The sequence below is a fragment of the Pteronotus mesoamericanus genome, unplaced genomic scaffold, assembly GCF_021234165.1.
Source record: "Pteronotus mesoamericanus isolate MK-2021 breed Mesoamerican mustached bat unplaced genomic scaffold, CSHL_Meso_final contig_94, whole genome shotgun sequence".
NCBI classification, from domain to species: Eukaryota; Metazoa; Chordata; class Mammalia; order Chiroptera; family Mormoopidae; genus Pteronotus; species Pteronotus mesoamericanus.
In genome coordinates, this window is record NW_026555285.1 from 26,197,959 (window position 1) to 26,219,489 (window position 21,531).

A 21,531-nucleotide genomic window follows, 5' to 3' on the forward strand; every position below is an offset into this window, starting at 1 on the left:
AAGCCTCACACTCTCTCAATTCAAGGTTTTAGAAAACTGCTAACAGTCATTTCTTCCTGGTCTGTTACTGATTTTAAACTAGTCGGCATCCCTGGTCTTTGCTACCTCAAATTATGTAACAACTAAGGAAAACAATCATTTAATACTATTTTTGATCAAATCTAACAATGCACAGTTTTTATTACCATAGGTATGGATGTATGTGTGTGTATACATACTGTCTATACAAAAAAAATTCCGTTTTTAAGTGTGTGTATGCATACACATAAATATATACACATATAATATGCACGTACATAGACATAAATACATATATATGTATATACCTACACACAGAAAAATGAAAATTTTTTGCTGCACTAATATATATACACATATATATGTATATTCATATACATGAAAACACTCTTTAAAAATAAATAATATCCATGCTTAGAATACCCCAATGCAGAATCACTTCATAATGAAACCAGAGACCTTGTACAACGAATAAGACAGAAATTAGTTTGGCAACAATCCAGGACTAATAATTCCATTGGGATTACATATTTCTTCAACAAACTCCTCCTTTTCTCCCATCTCCCCTGCTGTTTTCCTGACCCCAATCATTTCAAACACAGGGAAAAACAGCCACTCAGAGGGGAGAAATCCTACAAAATCATGCAAGCATACAAAACAGAGAGCGTGCCCACAGGCCCCATCAATTACACTCTTCCTGTCTCTTAAATAAATCCACCTCACTTTTAGGTGAGCCGACTTTTGTGAAAAAAGTCCCTTGAACGCAGTCTCTTTTTGACAAGTAGAGCAAATAAAATTTAGAATATTACTAAGATAACAAAAGCTAACACCGCTTTCAGTATCTCAATTTTCTACTTTCATGTAAATGTGCTTTTCATTCTAATTGTCTGGACTGACACACTTGAAGACAAAGAACCAACCCTACAGACCGAGCTCCTATCAGCTTTATTAGAAAATGGACTTCATTGTACAACACACAAAAAAAGATTTGTTGGAGAAAAAGGGGGGAACAAAAGTACCCAACAGAGTAAGATAAAGTCACATCCCTAAAAAGTTACACAGCTTTATCATCAAGAGAATGAGCCACCTAAGAAACAGAAATACAGACACACCCTATTTGGAAGATTTGATCATCAGAAACTAAACACTTTCCCTTTTCATATGGTGCCTTTTTCCTTGTTTCACACAGTAAATTTAATTGTTTGCCTGGTTCTTTCTTCAACCTTTATGTTGTTTAAAAGATAAGTGGCCTGTACTAAGTTTAAATAACTAAATCCTCAGCTAAATTATAGTCATACTTATGAAAACAGTTTCTATTGATAATACACAAAAATTCAAAAATACAGGATAATAAAATAAAAATTATAAATGTGTTTATTTTAAACAAATGATTATACTTGGTATCAAGAGGAAAAAATAATCCTCAAATTCATATCTAAATACAGATCTTTAACCTTTTAAATATTTACAAAAATTTCTTTCAACTCATAAATTGGTTATTAGGTATTTTAATATTCATTGGATGTTAGAATTTCCCTCTTTATTACATTTTTATGTACAGTTAAACAAGTTTCAAGCAACTTATCATCTCAAGTAAGGGAAGTGTTTATATACTTTAAAAAATGAAGAGCTATGGATTTGGAGCCTTAACTGATAATATGCATTCTTTTTTTCCTCCACTCCCCTTCTCCTCCTCTCTTCCCTTCCACCTCTTTTCCCCACTCTCCGTTGCTTGGTTCTCCTTTCTCCATGCTGACTTAACTCTGAGAGAGGCTTATCAATATGTTGACCCACAGAAGATATACCAGCAATGTAAGAGCTTCCCTCTTCCCTTCAGAAAGTATACAGGCTTAGCTAAGATTGAGACATGTGTCCATACCTAAACCAATCACTTTGGCAAAATGAATATAATTGATGAATTAATCAGGCCCAGAGTCTGTGCCAGCTCCTAGAACCAAGCATAGAATGAGCTCCATTCAACTTTCATGGCCAGAAACTGGGAAATTAGAGGTTTCCCATGGCATATCTGAGAGAAACCAGAATACTGGACAGCTAGGCAAATAGCATATCTCCTACAAGGGTCAGGAAAGTTGGAATATAGTGGAAAGTATTTTGCACACCATAAAAAACATATTCAAAGTCATGATAATAAGAAAGCGTGAAAAATTAGGAAAAATAAAGTGATAAGTCAAACACGATGGATAAATAATTGACTATGATGCACAGAAACTCTGAGAAAGCGATTTAACTACAAAGACTGAAAAAAGTGTAAGTTAGGCCATGTTGTAGAGGTCCATGAATTCCAGGTTAAATATTTGGGAGAGTGTGAAAACATTCAAGCTTTGTAGGAAGGGAGAGTTCACCCAAACTTTCCTTTAGGGAAGTTAATTTTCAGCAGTAACCCAGATGGACTACACTTGGAACTACTAGGAACAAGGATGTTAATGAAGTGATATTAGGCTAAAGTAATTGGAGAGCAGGGATGGTAGCTGTAAATGGTCATGAAAAATGCAGTAAATATAAATATTTCTAGTAACAGAATGATTATGGAGATTAAAACACAACAGAAATAGGGAACTCAAATGTGATCAAAGATTTAAAACTTGGTCATTGGGATTACAGTGAAAATTACTCTAAAATAGATAAATACAAGGAGAACTGATATGAGGATATAAAATGATGGTATTGAGTTTTCATAACCAAATGGAAATTCCTAGCAGGTAAAGTTTCTATGACCGAATTTTGGCATCTGATTCATAATTGGACTTTAAATTTCACTAAGTCATTAAGTCTTAAGTTTATAAACCTATAAAATTATCTTGTCATTTGATGAAGTTAACTGTAAAAATAAAAGATAAATTTGTATAGAAGGCAAGAGCCCCAAAGGGGAGGGAATATGTTCAGAAATAATAATATTAATAATAAGAAGAATTTATAAGAACACCAGACATTGTACTAGCCAATATATGTAAAATAATATATGTATTATAATAATAGACACATGACAATGAGGTAATTAGTAATTTACTGTCATTTTTAAAGATTTGGAAACTGGCTATCCTTTAGAAAACACATTAGGAAACAGAGTGGTCAACATAATTGCCCCAGTGCATAGTGCTGAGAAGTGTTGGGATCCAGATTGAAATGCAGAGTCTGGCTCCAGAGCTTGAACTCTGAAACAATACCAAAAAAATATTGAAAGTGATTATATTTATGGCTGGAACATCAAAGGGTCATAACAGACAAGAGACAAGGAGTGGTCAGAGAGAGACAGAAGAGTGCTCCTTCACACAAGTTAGGATGTTCTAGAAGACATTGCTGATCACCTAAAACAGAGGTAAAAAATCATTCAAAGCCAGGGGGCGAAAGACAAATACCATATGATCTCACCTATAAGCGGAACCTAACCAATAATACAAAGATGCAAGGAAAATATGACCAGCAACACTGAAAGGAAAAGAAATCAACAGAGACAAGAGGGAAGGAGGCGGGGGCAGGGAATGGGAAGGGAAGGGGAAAGTCAAGGAACATATAGCAAGGACTCATGGACAAAACCAAAGGGGAAGAGCTGAGGGAGGGAGGGAGGGAGGGAGGGGGCAAGGGAAAGTGGTGGGGGGGAGGCAGAGACAAATGTATTTAAAAAATAAATAAATAAATAAATAAATGCTTGAAAAGGAAAAAAAATCATTCAGTGAATCCCTGTTATCAGTTAGCACCCCATTATGTGCACGATAGCCTGTAGATTACTTTTCTTTCAAATTTACTTAAGATAAATCAAAGAATTAATAGTTAACTTTGTTAACTACCCAACTATAACTGGTGAAACTAGCTCTAAGAAAATATTGAGGGTTTTAAGTCCATAAAGGTTATCTATGATGAGTCATAGGCACTCCTGTTACAATTTTTTAGTAATCAATTTTTTTGAAAAAAGTTAATCCCCTGCTAACAAAGTGTGGGTACATCTGTGAATACTCATCAATGGGCCTACCAAGTTTTATATAATCATCAATAATAATGGATTTAAATAGCAAAGGAGATAAAAATCCTATTCAAAATCAACAGAATAAGTAATGATGTATGCAACAGAATATAGAGCATGTTGGCCTTCAAAGCTACTTACAAGGAACTTATTCTTCTTAGTCAATTCAGTAAAACATCATAATGTAGAAAATATATAGACATCTGTAACCCTAATATTACTATTCCTACTACATGAACTTCATTCCATCAAGGCAGTCTTCTGAAGTCATAAACCACCTTTAATATTGAATTATAGTCTCTCTAGCTTATTGAAGCAGTGTGAATTTTAAATTTTACATGTGTGCAATTATGTTGCTCAATAAAAATTTGATGTTTTTAAAATTCACATTTAAATAAAAATGAAAGAATTGACTAGCAAAATAAAGACATTTTTCTTTCTCCTCCTCCCTTGAAATCTATTAAAAACAGCAAAAGAACCACATAACAAATATGTGATTGCACAAACATATCCCATGCATGATGTTAATAAGATCAATAAAGTATCTAGGAATAAATCAAATAAGAAAGATCTAAGACTTCTATGGCAAAAACTATGCATCTTTAATGACAGACATGCAAAGAGGTTTCAACAAATCATAAGCTATTCCCTGACTATGGATGAGAAAATACAAAATTATATAAAATAGAAATGCTTGGCTAATTAACCTACTAAGGTAGTGTCACCCCAGTTCACATCTAGTACCGTTACATATATAAATCTACAGCATAACTTTCAAAATTTTATTTGAAAGTACATTTGAAAAATTTAAATAAAATAAAAACAAATTTTTACCATATTTCAAACAAATTAAATGTGTGGTATTTAAAATATGATAATTTTGTAACAAGAGACAATGCTAAAATAAGAAACATAAGGGTATAGACACTGATGTATGAGAATTTGGAATATGATAAAGGCCTTGTTTCAAACCGGATATAAAACACAACACAATGAATGAGATTGATTGGATATTTATTTAAGAAAATAAATAATAATCTTAACCTTTACCTAATATTTCCCTAATAAATTCTAAATGCGTTAAAAATAAAAGGTTTAAAAACCAAAATTGTAGATGTTTTAGAAAAGCAGGATATGGCAAAAGTAGGTTTATAGTTGTTTGTGTGGAAAATAATAAAGTAATTAATAAATAATAATACAAGAATAAACTCTGTGTTTCACAAACTCACAATTATAAACCTGCTTTGACCCCACCCTTCATAGACTAAAATATATGCGTACCTTCAAGGTTGTTGGATGCCTTTTTAAGTGTACTTGACCGTCCTACCACCCAAACAAAGCAAAACACTTAAAGGAAAATAGATACATACATACATACATTCAAAATAACTAATAGAATAAAAAAAAGGTAGGAGTAACATGTTATTTTTGGCCTTGTTGCTGTCTCTCCTACCAAGTGTGCTGTAGCCAGGACATCTGTACTTCCTGTACTCCAATTCTAGAGCTCTGTTCCCTTAGACTTTTGTAAAGCTAACTTTCTTCTTTTAATTTTTTCTCTGCTCTAAGTTCACCTCCATAGGAAAATCTTCTCTGATTACCCTTTCTAAAATATCCTTGTCTTTTTTTAAATTCATCACTCAATTTTCTCTTTTCTGAATAGAACTGAACTATATTTGAATTATTATATACTATTTTCTTGATACCTTCCATATTAGAATGCAAAGTTCACTAAAGCATGAGTATTTTGTTTTCCACAACTGTATCTTTAGATGCTAGAATTCCTGCATAGGGTAGTCATTTTGAATATTTACTGAATGAATAAAAAAGGAAACGTCTCAAATATAACATCTGAAAATACCTGACAAAATTGCGTGTATAATTCTGTGCTTACTAAATAATATTTCCTTCCCTTTTAAATCTCAGTTTAATGGTTAAGCTGAGAAAAAGTTAAAACTAAACCTTTTCTAACTTCATAATTTACATAAGTTTTAATATTTTTGTTAACTTTGAGTTTATATGCATCTCAATAAAAATATGGAAACCTTGGGAATGAGAAGTAAACTCTCTTCTTAAATTCAATGTGCCATTAGCAGGTATCATACAATCACACATGTTCTAGACAAGAAACTTAAAAGGATAACTGTTCACAAATGAATCTTTATTTTATTAATTAATAAACACCATGCTGGGAGTAACTGGTGATGATGCACTAATAAGAAAAATCAATAAATTTACACTGTGGGTCAAAGTAATTGGTGGTGTAGAACAGAAAATGATGTATTGTTCATTGATCCTTTAGCAATTTTCTAACTATAAAGAAGAAAAGAGAAAGCTAATTACTTTAGCAGGTATCTGAAAATGATAAGATTAAAACAAGCTAATTACATGTTCTTGAATAATGACTTACTTTGATGAAAGTAAGTTGAGGAAAGTCATGCTGTGATTCAGGCAAAGAAATATTAGATTTTACTAATTAGAACATAATCCGGATCCATTTAACTGTCCTTAACCCATTCTAAAGAAGCTTACATGGAAACAGCAAACATTTTTAAACAGGAATATATAGCACATTTCCCCATACTATACAAGATAATCTGAAATCCAAAGGTGTTTACATATGTGAGATTGAAATTTCAAATTTACCAAGTACAAAAGGAAAAAAAGTTGACCTTTTTCTAATAGAAATAACTTAAAAGTAGTTATGCATTATAATGTTTACTTCAAACAACACTAGAGAAATAAAACATCACAAGCTAGTAAAATCTTGAAGACGCATATATGTAAATATTATTTCAGCTTTAGTTTTACAGACATATCACATAATCTGGAAATATTTAGTTTTTTATCATAACACATTTAACTTGCATTTTCTCTCATATGAATATTTTAGAATGAATAATAAAAGCTATACAACTATAGAATTTGACCTGGCTTTGTTGGTTTGAAAGCCTTTGTTCTTTCCATTAATACTTGACTGTCTATATTTTTTTTCTTCCATCACAATTCAATACATGGATACAAAAAGCAAACCAAAGCAAGCAAAATTTGATTTTACTGTGATATACTATACATTTTTTGGCATTATAAAAGTAAAAAGCAATTCAAGTCTGTGTTCATTCCTCTCATCTGTAACATTCAATAATAATACTAACACTACTACTAATAGAAATACCTTATATTCAGGTTCATTAAATGGATTTGTGTGTGTGTGTGTGTGTGTGTGTGTGTGTGTGTGTGTGTGAGTGTGTGTGTGTGTGTGAGTGTGTGTGTGTGTATGACCTCTGGCACACAAAAGGGGCTTATAAACTCTGTTTGGTGTGAAACTGTTAGAATTACTAACTTTTAAAGTTACATACCTTCTTTGCTTCTTATGAACACTTGGTCTTTTTCTCCCAGGAACAGAATGTGCAGTGAAGGTGGAAGACTTAATTCACGAAGGATCTCACTTGAAACTTTTCACAGGCTCCCAACTTCTTTATAGCTGAGTAAATACCTGAATGGATCACAAGAACAGGAAATGGGCTAAGTAAGGGCAACATACAAATCCTCTCTTCCTGTATAGTTGGGCAGAAAGTTCATTACCAAATCAAGTAAAATGAAAGGAAAAAACACAGAGTCCTATAAGAAGTTTCCATAGCACAAGAAAGGAATGTTGCTGAAAAAAATCAGACTCAATGTATGCCCTGAAAAAATTATTCACTAATCACAGTAGATTAGAACTCATAACTCCCCTTAAAGAAGAGGAAGGATGAAAAAAATAGAGGAAATGGTGAGATGAAAAAAAAAATTGAATGAAAACAAAATTAACCACCACCACCTCAGAGGGAAATGATCAATTCAGATAAAAAAATGAAGAAAAAAGTAAAACAAACAAACAACAAAAAATAACAAACTCCTGTATAAAGAAACATATTTGCAAAATTGATAATGCAAAAAACATGACTGTGCAGCTCTTACTTGAGATATGCTAATAGAATTAAAATAATCCAGATAAAAGACATGGATATAGAAACTGGGACTCATAGAGAACAGGCCGGTAGCTGAAGGTTGGGGCTGGGGAGTGGAGGGATGGAGCAATGAAAGAGCTCATGGACACAGACAACGGTGCGGTGATTTCCGGGGGGAGGAGGAAGGCAGAGGCAGGAGACAGTATAAGGGGGATAACTGGTAATGGAAAAAATACCAAAAAAAAACTATTAAAAATAAAATTTTTAAGAAACTATGAGGAAAAATTCAATCTAGATAAAAATAAAGAGCCTGTCCAGGTAAAATAATATTTGTGATGAAAAAATAGAACATATAGATGAAAAGCAGTATCTGTACCATAAAATATTCCAGAGCTGAAAAGAGTCCCAAGTATTCAGAAAAAATAGTCCCCCATCAACTTTCTCAGGGAATGAAAGGAATTCACATCTAGAAACTACTAAGAAACTATGGGATTCTAACAACAAGAAATAAAAAACAAAAGATCAAATTTTAAAAATACCTGAAAAGAAACAAACATAAACCAACTTCATATTTCTATCAAAATGGAATTCTACAAAAAAAAACATAACTTTATGATTCAAGATGTATACATCTAAATGTTCTTGGATAAATATTCTCTGGTTCAGAGAATATGACAAAAAACCTTACTGCTACTGGAGATATTTTTTCTGCTCTCTGTGCAACCAACTTCACCAGCTTTAATTTTATGGCAATTTTTACTAAATCACATGATATCATACTTAGATCTTGGGTATTACTATAAAATTTATGCAATCAAAATTAAATGTTCTTGATCATTTATTTAATGACTTTATTATATGTTCATCTAAGCTTTGACATTTTTAAAAGGCCCATGCAATGTTTTGATTTTGCAGCTCAGCAAGACAAGCTAAGTGTCACACTCTCTGCAATACCATTTATTTTAGGAGAACTACGTAATAAAACTTCCCATTACCTATTACATGATGTGAACTTAAGGTCCAGGGGAAAGATAATCTACATAACTGCATTGTGAGTTCTTACCAGGATAACCTGCCAGGAGTTCAACTTGCATAAGGAGAAAATTTTTCTCTTGGCAAAAATTAAAAGAAGTTTATTATTAATGAGTTGAAACTGGAATTATTTCTACCAAAAAAGAGGTGAAATGCAGGTAGCTTCAGTTCTGCATAGGGAAGGAGCTTCTGTTCATGATATTCAACAAGCACTTACTGAGTACTCGTTGACACAGTGGCAACAGCAAAATAAGAAGCATCATTTTTTTGTTTTCTGTGAGTTTATTCTCCAGTGGTGATGACAGACAATAGACAGAAAATTAAAATGTTGGGTGGAGAGTGTGTCACAACAGTTATTCACAGATTATTATGTAAGCCAATAAGTGGCATCCAACCTAAGAGAGAGGGTCCCTGAAGATGATAGATACTACAGAAGCTGGCTTACCCCTTCTCTTCAATTGAACTCTATGCTGTTAATTTTTGTATGTTGAGGTACATAAACTGAGTCAGAAAATCCGACTGTGGAGCAGAGAAAGTTAGAAAAAAATATTTTATCTCTCTTTTCCTGGGCTGTTACTCATTTATGTGCTCATTCGTTGTCTTTTGAAAATATCATTTTGCCTGGCCTGTGTGGCTCAGGGATTGAGCACCGGACTGTGAAGCAAAGGGTTGCGGGATCAATTCCCAGTCAGGGCACATGCCCGTGTTGCGGGCTAGGTCCCCAGTAGGGGGCAGGTGAGAGGCAACCACACATTGATGTTTCTGTTCCTCTTCCTCCCTCCCTTCCCCTCTCTTAAAATAAAAAAATAAATAAAATATTTTAAAAAATCTTGCCTTTAAAAATATCATTTTGAACCCGGCTGGTATGGCTCAGTGGATTGAACACTGGCCTGAGAACCAAAGGGTCGCCAGTTTGATTCCCAATCAGGGCACGTGCCTGCCTGGGTTGCAGCCAGGACTCCAGTGCTGAGCACATAAGAGGCAACCACACGATGTTTCTCTCCCTCTCTTTCTTCCTCCCTTCCCTTCTCTCTAAATATAAGTAAATAAAATCTTTAAAAAAAAGATACGCTTTAAAAAATTATATCATTTTGTAAGGCATGATTGGCATACAAAAAGCTGTAAAATTCAATGCATACAGCTTAATAAGTTTGGAGTTAATATACAACCATGAAACCATCATCATAATCTATGTCATACATATGTCTATCACCTCCAAAAGATCCTTTCCATCATTGTTGTTATTATTATTATTTTTATTATTATTATTATTAGCAGCATCTTTGGGTGAAAGTTGAATTTGGGTTCTACACAGTAACTTACAGAATGCATTTCTGTACAATGCATGCTATTTTTCTCAATTTATATCAATTTTTAAAATATATATTCAACTGAAAGTTATGTTATATTTTAAGTATATTAAAGAATGAGACAGGCAATATACAGTTGACCTTGATCAATGTAGACATGAGGGGCACTGCCCCCTCCTGCCCAGCAAAAATTCTTCATGTAACTTTTCATACCTCAAAACTGTAATTAAAGTCATCCTCAGTATCATTGGGGACTGGTCCCCCCGTCCCCTGCTGATTCCTCTTCAGGATGACTCAGGTGGACACTGTCCTGGTTTATCGGCATGCGCCTGAGTGATTCTGGAGCAGGTTGTCCACAGGGCACAAAAGGGCACTGAAAGGGATGCTAGGAAGAGCAGCAACGACCATGTGAGGGCGCTTTTATTTTCCTCACTTACTTCATTCGACAGTGAACTGAGAAAGAAAGCTTTATACCAATTAGGTATTGGAATCTAAAGTTCTAAATATGATGATTACAGTCCACATGAGCCAATTATTATTCAGCATGGCTTAGAGTTGACACTTAGATCTTATATTTTATAGAGAGTCTTTTGGAACCAAACACTTGTTCATACCTTTCAAGATGATTTACAAACTCTTTTACCATAGAATAATAGTATTTTTTTGTGTGTCAGTTGCTTTTAGCTTTGTTTTATTTTCACTAACCTTTATGATCAATGGTATCTTACCTATAGTCAGCATGGGCCAGCAAATCTACACAGAATCAGTATATATACACATATATGATCATAACTGATCTACTGACATCACTAGATTGCGAGTATTTTAACTTACTGCTGCAATACAACATGGGTTACTCTCTTCATCTGCTTATATTTCTCAGCTTCTGTAATAACAATCAGGGTTTTTTTGCATGTGGAAATGCCTTTTAGTTTGCATAATTCTGCACTATAATATTGCACTATATTCAAATATATGAAACTTTTATTTAAGATGAATAGGTGATAAAAGGTTTTACAAGGTTTTATTTTGTATTGCTGCCATAATGCTTTGTTACAAAACAAACAATAAAAGACATCATCATTAACACTAAAAAAGCACCATAAGGTTAACATGTTTGCTTTTCCTGTGATATACTGTACATGATTTGACATTATAACAGTAAAAAGCAAATGAAAACTAAAGTAATGAAGAGTTTTCTCCAGTTGCACTGAGAACCAAACAAAACAAAACAAAGTTGCATAACACCTTTGCTAAAATTGCTTACTTTGTTGTCAAATTAATAAGCTTTGAAAATGACTAAAAAGATAAAATATATAGACTTTCATTATGCTTCTCTAATGCCTTTGTTTTCATAAAAAGCAAAGATGAGAAAGTATTTATTCACATTTTCCAATCTATATCATAGAGTTCTGTTTTTTTTTCATAATATATATAGTTATTAATTTTCAGAAACATGAGCTTTTGTCCCCAAGGTAAAAGAGAACAAGACAGTCAAATATGAATCTGGCAATAAATATTTCTGATATAATAAAGATAATTCAGGTAAACAAACTTTTCAAATAAATGAATGGCTGACTAGACAATAACCGCTGGAAGTTAGTGAATTTAATGCCATAGGGCCTTTATTTACCTTGTGCAATAGCTGTGAGACTCATGTCTTACATGTTGTCAGAGTTCCCATGGGATTAAACTCCAAGGAATTTCAATAAGAACTTGCTTGACAGCACACACTTTATTTGTTCTCATATCTTCCCTGTTCAATTTTCCCACTTCCCTACCATTTCTTCCTAAACCTCACCTCGAATCTGCTTCTAGAAAACACAAACTGAGACAATGTATGAGAAGCATAGAAGTTGAAAGGATAAAGAAGGTTTGAAAGCTATATGTCTGTGCAAAGGCATGGAGTTGGGAAAAAAAAAGATTCACACAAATTCAAGTAACCCAGCATAACTGGAAACTAAGAGGCGGCTTGTGGTGACATATGAAGGTAAAGAACTTAGGTGGAGACGCTTCATATTTCATACTAAGAAATTTGGATTTCATGGGAAGGGATTATTAATTTTAATAAGAGATGCCCATATTTATTTTACAAATTATAAAAAACATGTTGTATTTTGGAGTGTCAAAACTGAGAACATGCATTCAAATTCCCTTCTCCTACTACAAATCCTTATTTTCTACTAATCAAGAGCACAATACAATGGTTTCTTTCCTTTTTTCTGCTTGCCCTCTCTGCTACATTATGACCTTAGTCTCAGTGCTGAGTCGGTCAATATACTTGTCTATGGTTCAACGCAGTCAATATAGAAAGATATAGCGCATTTATCCATAGTTTGAGGAGCACTCGTTTTTATTTTTGAATAGCATGCCACTTAACATATCCAAAAACTTGGGAACTTCCTACATATTCTACCTTAGTTGTATCATATTTAGAAACATATTAAGCCAAGAAACATGATGAAGTTGAGAGAAAACACAATTCCGAAAGAGACTATTATAATTCCTTGATTTTAGGAAGGAAAAAAAAATCCTTTAAAGTGATCTATTTAATTCATACATATGTAAAAGCACTGAAGTTGAAAAAAATGAATAAAATGTGATCATAGTTTTCTAAGATTTCACAACTGTGTGGGTTGGGGGAAGGGTAATATAAAATGGAAGAGAAAAGATTTCACTGTGAGAGGAGTGAAGTGAAATCATAGTTATTGGTTGTACAGAAATGATGAGATGAAATTTTCTGAACTACTAAGATGCTATAAATCTGTGCAAGAGGCAACAAGTGAGGAGCACCTGCTGTTTTTGCTTTTGTTTGAGGGTAGCACCTGCCTATCCTTCATTCAAAAACTCTGAGTTGTGAACTGACTCAATTATATAAAATTGAAAAAAGGGCCATGAATCTCTCATATTTTATCTGAAGCCTTCTGCTTGCCCAAACTAGAAGGTACATTTAATTACTTATTTTATTTTAGTTGTTAATATAAATCAAATGAGTCCTTAGTACTTTGCCTGTCTGATTCATTCTTGGGAATCCCATAATCTATTGACCAAAATCCAGTTTTAGTTCATTCCCTGAGATGAGGTTGTTAAACCTGTCCTGCCGCAACTATACCCCTTAGACTATGACAGCCAGCTTGTCCACTAACAATAAACAAACCGTGTCAGTTCTAGTTTATCAGGCGAGTTCCCCCTGGCAAGCAAGAACCACAAGAAGCTATTCTCAAAAGTTCTTTCTCCAGCCTAGGTCTCGCCGAGAATTTATTTCGATCCAAAAGCCTGATAATTGAAAAAAAAAAAAATCAAGTCTCTGAACAAGTCGTCAGCTTTAGAGCCTATATTCTGGAGCCTATACAGATAGGTGGAGAAAGAAATATTCTAAATAAGCATAAATGAAAATAGCATATTTAGTTCTTAAATTATTTAAAAAGGCAGGGTGAGGTAGAGCTATGCACAGATTCTTGGGCGGCGGCTAATGTGCAATGATTGGTGTTAACGGAGATGGGGAGTGGACACGCTGATGGACACCTTGGAATGGCCCAGAGTCAAGGGGTGCTCATTTCTGTTGCAAATTCTCACCTAAAGGTATGCGCCAGGAATTACATGCGTATGTGTGTGCATGTATATAATATATAATATATGCGCACATACATACATCAATACATACTATTTAATATATGTTATATGTTATATATAACATATAATGATATACTAGTATAATACTACTACTAATTAATAACATATTAATATAAAATATGTTATAATAACATGTAATAATATGTATAATATATATGCACACACATATATATGTAATTTTTAGTTTTTAAATAATAAAATTGTTAGGAAAACCTACACTAAGTATGTTTGGTATTTGCCTTTTCTATCATCCTGGTGATACCAAAAAATGGGTTCAAACACAAAATGTTCATGGACACAGGGATCATAATATTAATTCAATAAATATTTATTGAGTTCCTATCATGTGCCAGACCCTTCTCCAGGCTCTATGGTGCAGCAATGAAAGTACTAAAAAAGATAAAGCAACCAAGATGCAAATTATCATGAAAATTGTGCTAGTGGCTAAGGATATTTATAGTTGGAAAAACGCAAACATTCCCTGACAAAGAGCAAGCTCCCTAGACTCACCCCCAAGTTTCCACCACAGCGCTACAGTGCTCAACTTCAGCAGGCTGATTATACACGTCCCTTCCCTCAGGGGAGGGCACAGTTAGCAATATTCCCTCATTATAATAGACATTCACACTTTCTTAATTTTTAAAAAGGTTTTCAATTACAGTTCATGTATGGTATTATTAATTTCAGGTATACAAATAGTAATTAGACATTTACATAACTTAGGAAGTGATCACCCCACTGGCATTTATTTTTGATTTGGATTTCTTTGTCTTGCCCTGGTCCTGCATTGAATGGTATCTTGCAAACCACAGTATCAAAATTTACTTCCTGGTGTGAAATAATGGGGTAATTCCTTTGCCATTCACAAGTCTGAGCATGCACTTGCTTATTTAATGCTGGACCGATTGTCTTGTAGAAGAGTAGAAAGGCCTATTGAAAACAGCTGTTGCTGAAGCAGGAAAGAATATATCTTGTGAGGTTAGGGTGCTTTCTTGTGACCTGCAGTATCTGCTTTGTGACAGAGTGTAAGTGTATGATGTGTACAGATAATAGGGGGCAAAAGTGTGGGTGATGTCTCTCATGATTATATCTAGTAACAAGCTTTGAGACTTATTTTAGTGCCCAAAGGAAGAAGAATTTGGTGGCTCCAATATTGATTCCACTGAACTGGGGAGGGTGGTCTCCTGAGACTGGCCTAAGGTCAATCTATACTCCTCCTGTCACTGGGAAATGAAACAAAAAATGGAGTCATTATAGTGGCTCAGAAAGATTCTATCATAGGAAAATCATGTTAATGTTTACACAGTAAATTTCAGAAAGATTTTGGATGTCAACTAAGGTTGTCTTTGGAATATTTCACCTTATAATCATGAAAGCAGAAGTGGTCTACCATATTCAGTTACCTCCAATTGATCAAACATTATAATTTGCACATTTGGACTCTCACTAATTCATATAATGGCTCTATTCAGTCAGAAATACCTTGTCCACCACAATTTTGCCATTACACAATTTCTCTTGCATTCGTTCATTTGCCCATTACACAAATATCTCTTAGTACTGATTACCAAGCAAAGGTAAGTGTTAATTTATAAAAAGATACAAAGGCAAATTCCTGCCCTCAATAAACTTACAAAGTTTAGTGGTAAGAATGATAAATTAGAAAACTTAAAATTTGGGGCTAGTGGACACTCTGATAGGTAGCAGTCAGGGATGGAAAAATACCATCATGAAGTGATCTTAAATTATACTGAAAAATTGGTTCAAGTTCAGGCGCAAGACTTGCTGCAGAGAACATCACAAGCATACTGTGGCTAGAGTGAAGGATATAGACAGATAATATACTTACGAATACACATTCTTGTACATATGACACAGTGCTCAGAAAATAATATGTGGACTAAAGAAAAGGCAAATATGAAGACCCTGAAGATGAGCTTTCTATCTTTGGTGTTCTTTTGAATGCATGCCATGTCTTCAGGAAAACTCTCTATGATAGAGAAATATTACATATAAAAAACATTAATATATGAACAGTCCCTCAAAATTAACATTGCACATTTATCAAATTACCTCTCACACAGGAAAATGCAGGGTTCTGAAGGAAAGAGACACACAGCAGATAGTCTGATTGGAGGGAGAGAAAGGAAAACATTAAGAATGTTCTAGTGAATGAAGTATACATATTTCAAGAAGGTCAGTGAGAATGGAGTGCTGCCTAAATGGGTAGCAATGGATTTTGGGTGGTTACAAATTGGTGATGAATAATGGAATAAATAAAAATAATTGTGTTTTTATTACTGGATTGAAGCCTGCTCTAACTAGTCCCAAAAATAAATGTTTGATTTAGTAGTTTATTTTCACAGAGCTATTGTGACAAAACTCATCTATAGTGTCATGAAAAGCAAAGAGAGAATTTGTACTAATTGAGGAGAAAAATACTTTACAATGCAAGGCTTTCTAATTGTCTATAACTTTGCAATTATTTTATACAAATATTTAATTTTTGTTCAAATGGTTTTACCAACATTTTGATGTTATAATTCTTAACTCAAGAAATGAACAGACCCATAAATTTGAATTTCAAGTTGAAAATATCATGAGTTTCCAGGTTTAAATTTGTCATTTTCTCTCAAAGGACCAGTGATTAATCAATGCATACTTATCACTTTTATTAACTCATTTCAGATTCTCTTTTAGGAAGAGAGCTTTTAATTGTAGGTAGTAATTGTTTTTCTTTTTAAAAACCACACAACATCCTTGAATAAATTAGATTACAATCTTTTTCAATTCCCACGTTATTTTTAAATGCCAGCAGAATCCGTCACAGTATTAATGTTCCTGCTCCATCCTAGTAACGCTGCAATATTCCCATATAGGAAACACTTTCTCCTTCCTGCAACATGGCCTTAGTCACAAACTGATATTGTTTCAACAATGTATACGATTAGCTTGAGAAATGCTAGTTCCTGTAACAAATATACCCCAAAACTATGTCTCAGAAACAGTAGTTAATTTTTTTTTCCTGTAACAATTCAAAGGACAAGCAAGGATCTTTCCTACATATGTGATTCATGGACCTTTGTCTCTAGGACTCTCAGGAAATTATTATACGCATAGAGAGGTAATCAAAGAAATTTGGCCAGCAGAAAATGTACCTTTCAATGCCTGTCCAGAAGCATTTTGTGATTGTTAACAGACAGTGACCTCTTGGGTCTCACAATTTCCCTTTTCCCAAACAAAAGTTTTAATCATATTTTGTTGTCCCTGGTTGACAACTATACATTGACTACTTTAGAGTATAGTGGGGACTGAGGGTATAAGGGTGGGAGCAAATGACATGTTTTTTAGACTAGCTCAAGAGCACCAGAGCGCCAGTTCAGACCTGATGGTGAAAACTGTGACACTTGGCACTGAACTGGATTCATGGACTCAGAGGAATTTCAGATTCTGAACTTAGGATAGAGAGAGGGTATTTTCTCTGTATGGAGAGTATAGTTTGCACAGATATATGTGAGAAACTGTGACAGAGATTGCTAAATCCCTACCAAGATTAAAGTTTCTCTCTCTTTCTTGGGTACACAGCTAGATGACAGTTCCCATTCCCCCTGTGTTAAGTGTATCCATGATATTGTCACTGAAACACAAATGAAAGAAACATGTGCCTGTTCCATTGGCCAAAGCTTTTGTCATTGGAAGAGTCACAAAACTAAAGAACTCTAGTTTCCTAAAAAATTATGTGGAGGAAGGCCTTCCACCTTTAGCGACACCAATTTCAACTAAGTGACTAAATAAAATGAAGTTACATTATTGTATTAAGGCGCTCAGATTGTGTAAATTACCTAAAGTGATGTATAGCAATAGCAAACATGGAGACAAGACTCTAAGAAGTTGTAAAAGGTATTACCAGTAACATGGGTTAGGAATTAGGGTCCAAGTTTACACAGAAAGAGAAATCATAACCCCTTTTAGCATTTCTCAGCAAGTTTTATAAAGTTGTCTAACAATACTTTAACGAGGCCATTGAAGCTTTCCTGATTTGACCCCTGCTTAACTGTACAGCCCACTCCTACCTCACATTCTTATTATAATATGACCATACTGGATTTTTTCAATTCCATGAATGTGACATGTCTCCCCTCAAATCACAACCTTAATAGTTATTTTCTCTGCCTGAAATGCAATATTCTTAATTTTCCCAATCACTATTCAAATGTCAGGTCCTCACATAACATCCCTTTCCCCAGGAATGTGGTAATGAGGCCCTGGTTATTAGGCTAGAGCAGACCTCTGTAAGATACCACAACACCAGATCTATATTCTTTCATTTAAAAAAGTTACTCTCTCCTACATACCAGTCATAGTGTTTGGAGTTGGGGATACTTGGGGGTATGATGTTATAGATATGGTGCCTACTTCCTGGAATTTAAATCAATGAAGATGGTAAGGAATGGTTAAGAGTCACACTAAGGATATTAATTTTAGACAGACATTTTGATCTGAAAGAAAGCTCAGTGAGAACTTGTAAAGTATATTGTTTTTAAAAGATGTTTTAACAGAGGAAATATTAGTGGAGATAAGATTAGGATGAGGAGGAATAATTAAGAAATGTGCTAAACTGTGCATGGTAGTACACTTCCTTCTGACACGTCTGTTTTGCTTGCCCAGCACCTGTGCTCCAGAGTTGGGATTAACAAAAAATACATGACATAAAACAGATTTAATCGAACACCAATTTATTATGCTTTAAGAGAGGTAATAGGGTAGACAGGAACACAAAGTTCATGACAAAGACATCGTAGTGACATCATAACTTTCAGAAACATTGGAGGCACCTACAGAGCCAAGGCATAAGAACAGGTTGGTGCAAACCACCTCATGACAGGAAATCAGTAAACTGTGAGTCCCTTTGGATTTTATATTTTACTGGTCCTGTACCACTCAGGGATATGTGACTGGAATCCATCTCTAGTGCAGCTGCTCATCATTAATATCAGTTACTCATTACTCAATAAATTACTTTGGCAATGAGGTACAGGTGTTTGCTTCTGTGCCCAGTATTCTCAGAACCTCACTTATCTTGGATCCTGTATCTTGTCTACAGATTCCTTGATTGCATATTGTAATGAGGGTTAGCTCAAGGGTCATAGCCTCAGGCTTCCATGAAGCTAAAGTAATGGGCACACATGCAATTGTTAGCATTTGACTTCTACCCTGTCAAAGTAAACATCCTCGTATAGCACGAGAAAACCTTAGTGTTGCTGAGGTGTTTGAAGCAGACATAATATATAATCCTAGTGACCAGAAGGAATCCCTAAAGCTCAGAGGGCAAAGAGCAACAACGCAAAGTGGCAAAAGAGGAAACTGAAGAAGTGGACACAATTACAGTCACAAAAAGCCTTCTGTATTAAAGAACTTATTCTATGAAAAAATGGGAATTCAGTAAATGGCTTCAGTGTGTCTGTGGGTTCAATGATAAAATTTGATTTTGAAAATATAAGTCCAGCTGCAACATAGCTGCTTAGAAATAAGGAAAAAATGCCAGCCTAATGTTATTGTTAGGCAAGGCTAGGGTAATGACTGCAGTGACGGACATGTATAGATTTAGGAGATATTTAAATGGTAAAATTGATAGGACTTGTTGAGAGATTGTATATTGCATAGGATGGAGTTAGTTCCAAAAGAATATTTTGTGTTATCACTCACTGTTTTAGAGAACACCAGAAAATCGGTGTTGGCATGAAAATCACATTTTCTTTCTGTTTGTTTTGTTTTGGATTTGTTAAGTTTGAAATGTCTTTGAGAAGCAGAAATATCTGGTAGAGGGAAGATATGTATTTCTGGGGTTCAGAGGAGAAGTGTAGGGTGGGGCTATGGCTTTGGAAGCCATGAACCTGTAGGTAGTAATGGAAGCCATGGGCATGGATCACATTGCCTAGACAGAGTCTAGAAGAGAGAAAAATATGGACTAGAATCAAGTCTTGTGCATCTCCTCTGTTTACTGGACAAAAGAATGAAGTTTTAAAGTAATGTGGAATATAGTGGCCAAGAAGAATTAGGAAAACCTGGAAAGTGTAGTGTCAAAGTAATGAAGAAAAGAAGCGTTTTACAAAGAGAAGTTGAAGCCTGAGTAATGTACATTGGATTTGGAGTTATGGAAATAATTGGTGGCCCTTAGCGAGCACTGATTCATTGGAGTGATATGGTGGAAGTCAGTTTTGTTGAGAGACTGGGTGAGTGAAAGTGACCGTCAGCGTAGCAAACTCTTCAGAGAAGTTTGGCTCTGAAGGCAAGAACACAGAAAGGTGGAAGAATAGTAAAGGACAACATATAATTACTTTTAATAATAAAGATAATTGATGATGTGAAGTTCTTGAACAGGCACAAAAAAAATATAAACTAAAAGAACAGTTAATGTTCATTTAAAAACAAAGTTTCTATTTGATTAGAAACAATTCTGGGTGACCATGGAACCAGTTTCTTTCTTCCTTTGGTTTTGTAGCAGGGAACTGGCTCAGTTGGACTAAACCAGTCTGCAGAGAGATAAGGCCTTGGGTTGATTTCGTCATTCCTGGCAGGAAAATAAGAGCCCTGAATATGTAAAATCCTTGGTATAGTTTCTGAGGATGGAGACCCTTGATGATATGTTTCTTTTACTCATGTGTCTCCTAACCGCACAGGCTAACTTATGAATATATAAGCAATGATGTGGGGGCTGTGCTGGTGGGGTTCTTGCTCCCTCTTGGAGTGTCTCTCCCCCCATCAGATGTCCCATCTCCAGCTCACTGGCTAAGGAAGGCCTCCTCTGCTCGAACTCTGGCCATGACTCATGTAGAATATCTATGTCTGGCCTATGCTCTGGAACGACGGACAGCATGTGTGCTGCTACTTCTCTGCTTATAAGTTTTTCCCTCTAATAAATCCTTCCCCCCACCAATAAATTTTATGTTCTCTCTTTGGATTCAGTTACATATCTGTGACTCCCTGGTATGACCCTATTTCAGAATTTAACAGTAGCAAATAAAATGGCCAAATCTTCTGCATTATGGACCAGTTAGAGCGGTTACAGTTGTTCTACATTCTGTTATATTTTAATAGACACCCATGAAATATCTCAAGAACAGTACACGTTACAACCACACACAACTAATTCTGAAAGTCTTCAGGTCTTCCTGAAAAATAAGAAAATGAAAAATTCTTACATTTTTAACCAAGAAACAACAAAAAAATTCAATCAAAAATTCAATCAAGCAAAGTCTGTTCTGTCTCTTGGGGCTTACAAATTACCCACGGTGGTGGTGGGCGGGGGGCGGGGGGAATCCCAAGAGATCCTGCGGCTGCTTAATTGCATCACCAACACAAGTTATGCATCTTCACAAAGTCTTATGTAATAAAAGGCCACATCTACTTTAAGTTTCTCTTTCTTCTGGGTCAGTGAAATTATCTTAGTTACTTTTAGATTTGCCTTTCTAATGATAATAGCAAACACACAGAAGAAATCATGCAGGATGCATTAAAATTTAGAAAAACATAATTTGGACCTTTCTCCTATTTTATCAGAAGCTCTAGAAAGGGGCATTATAACACGTGCTTGGAGCAATGTATGATGTCG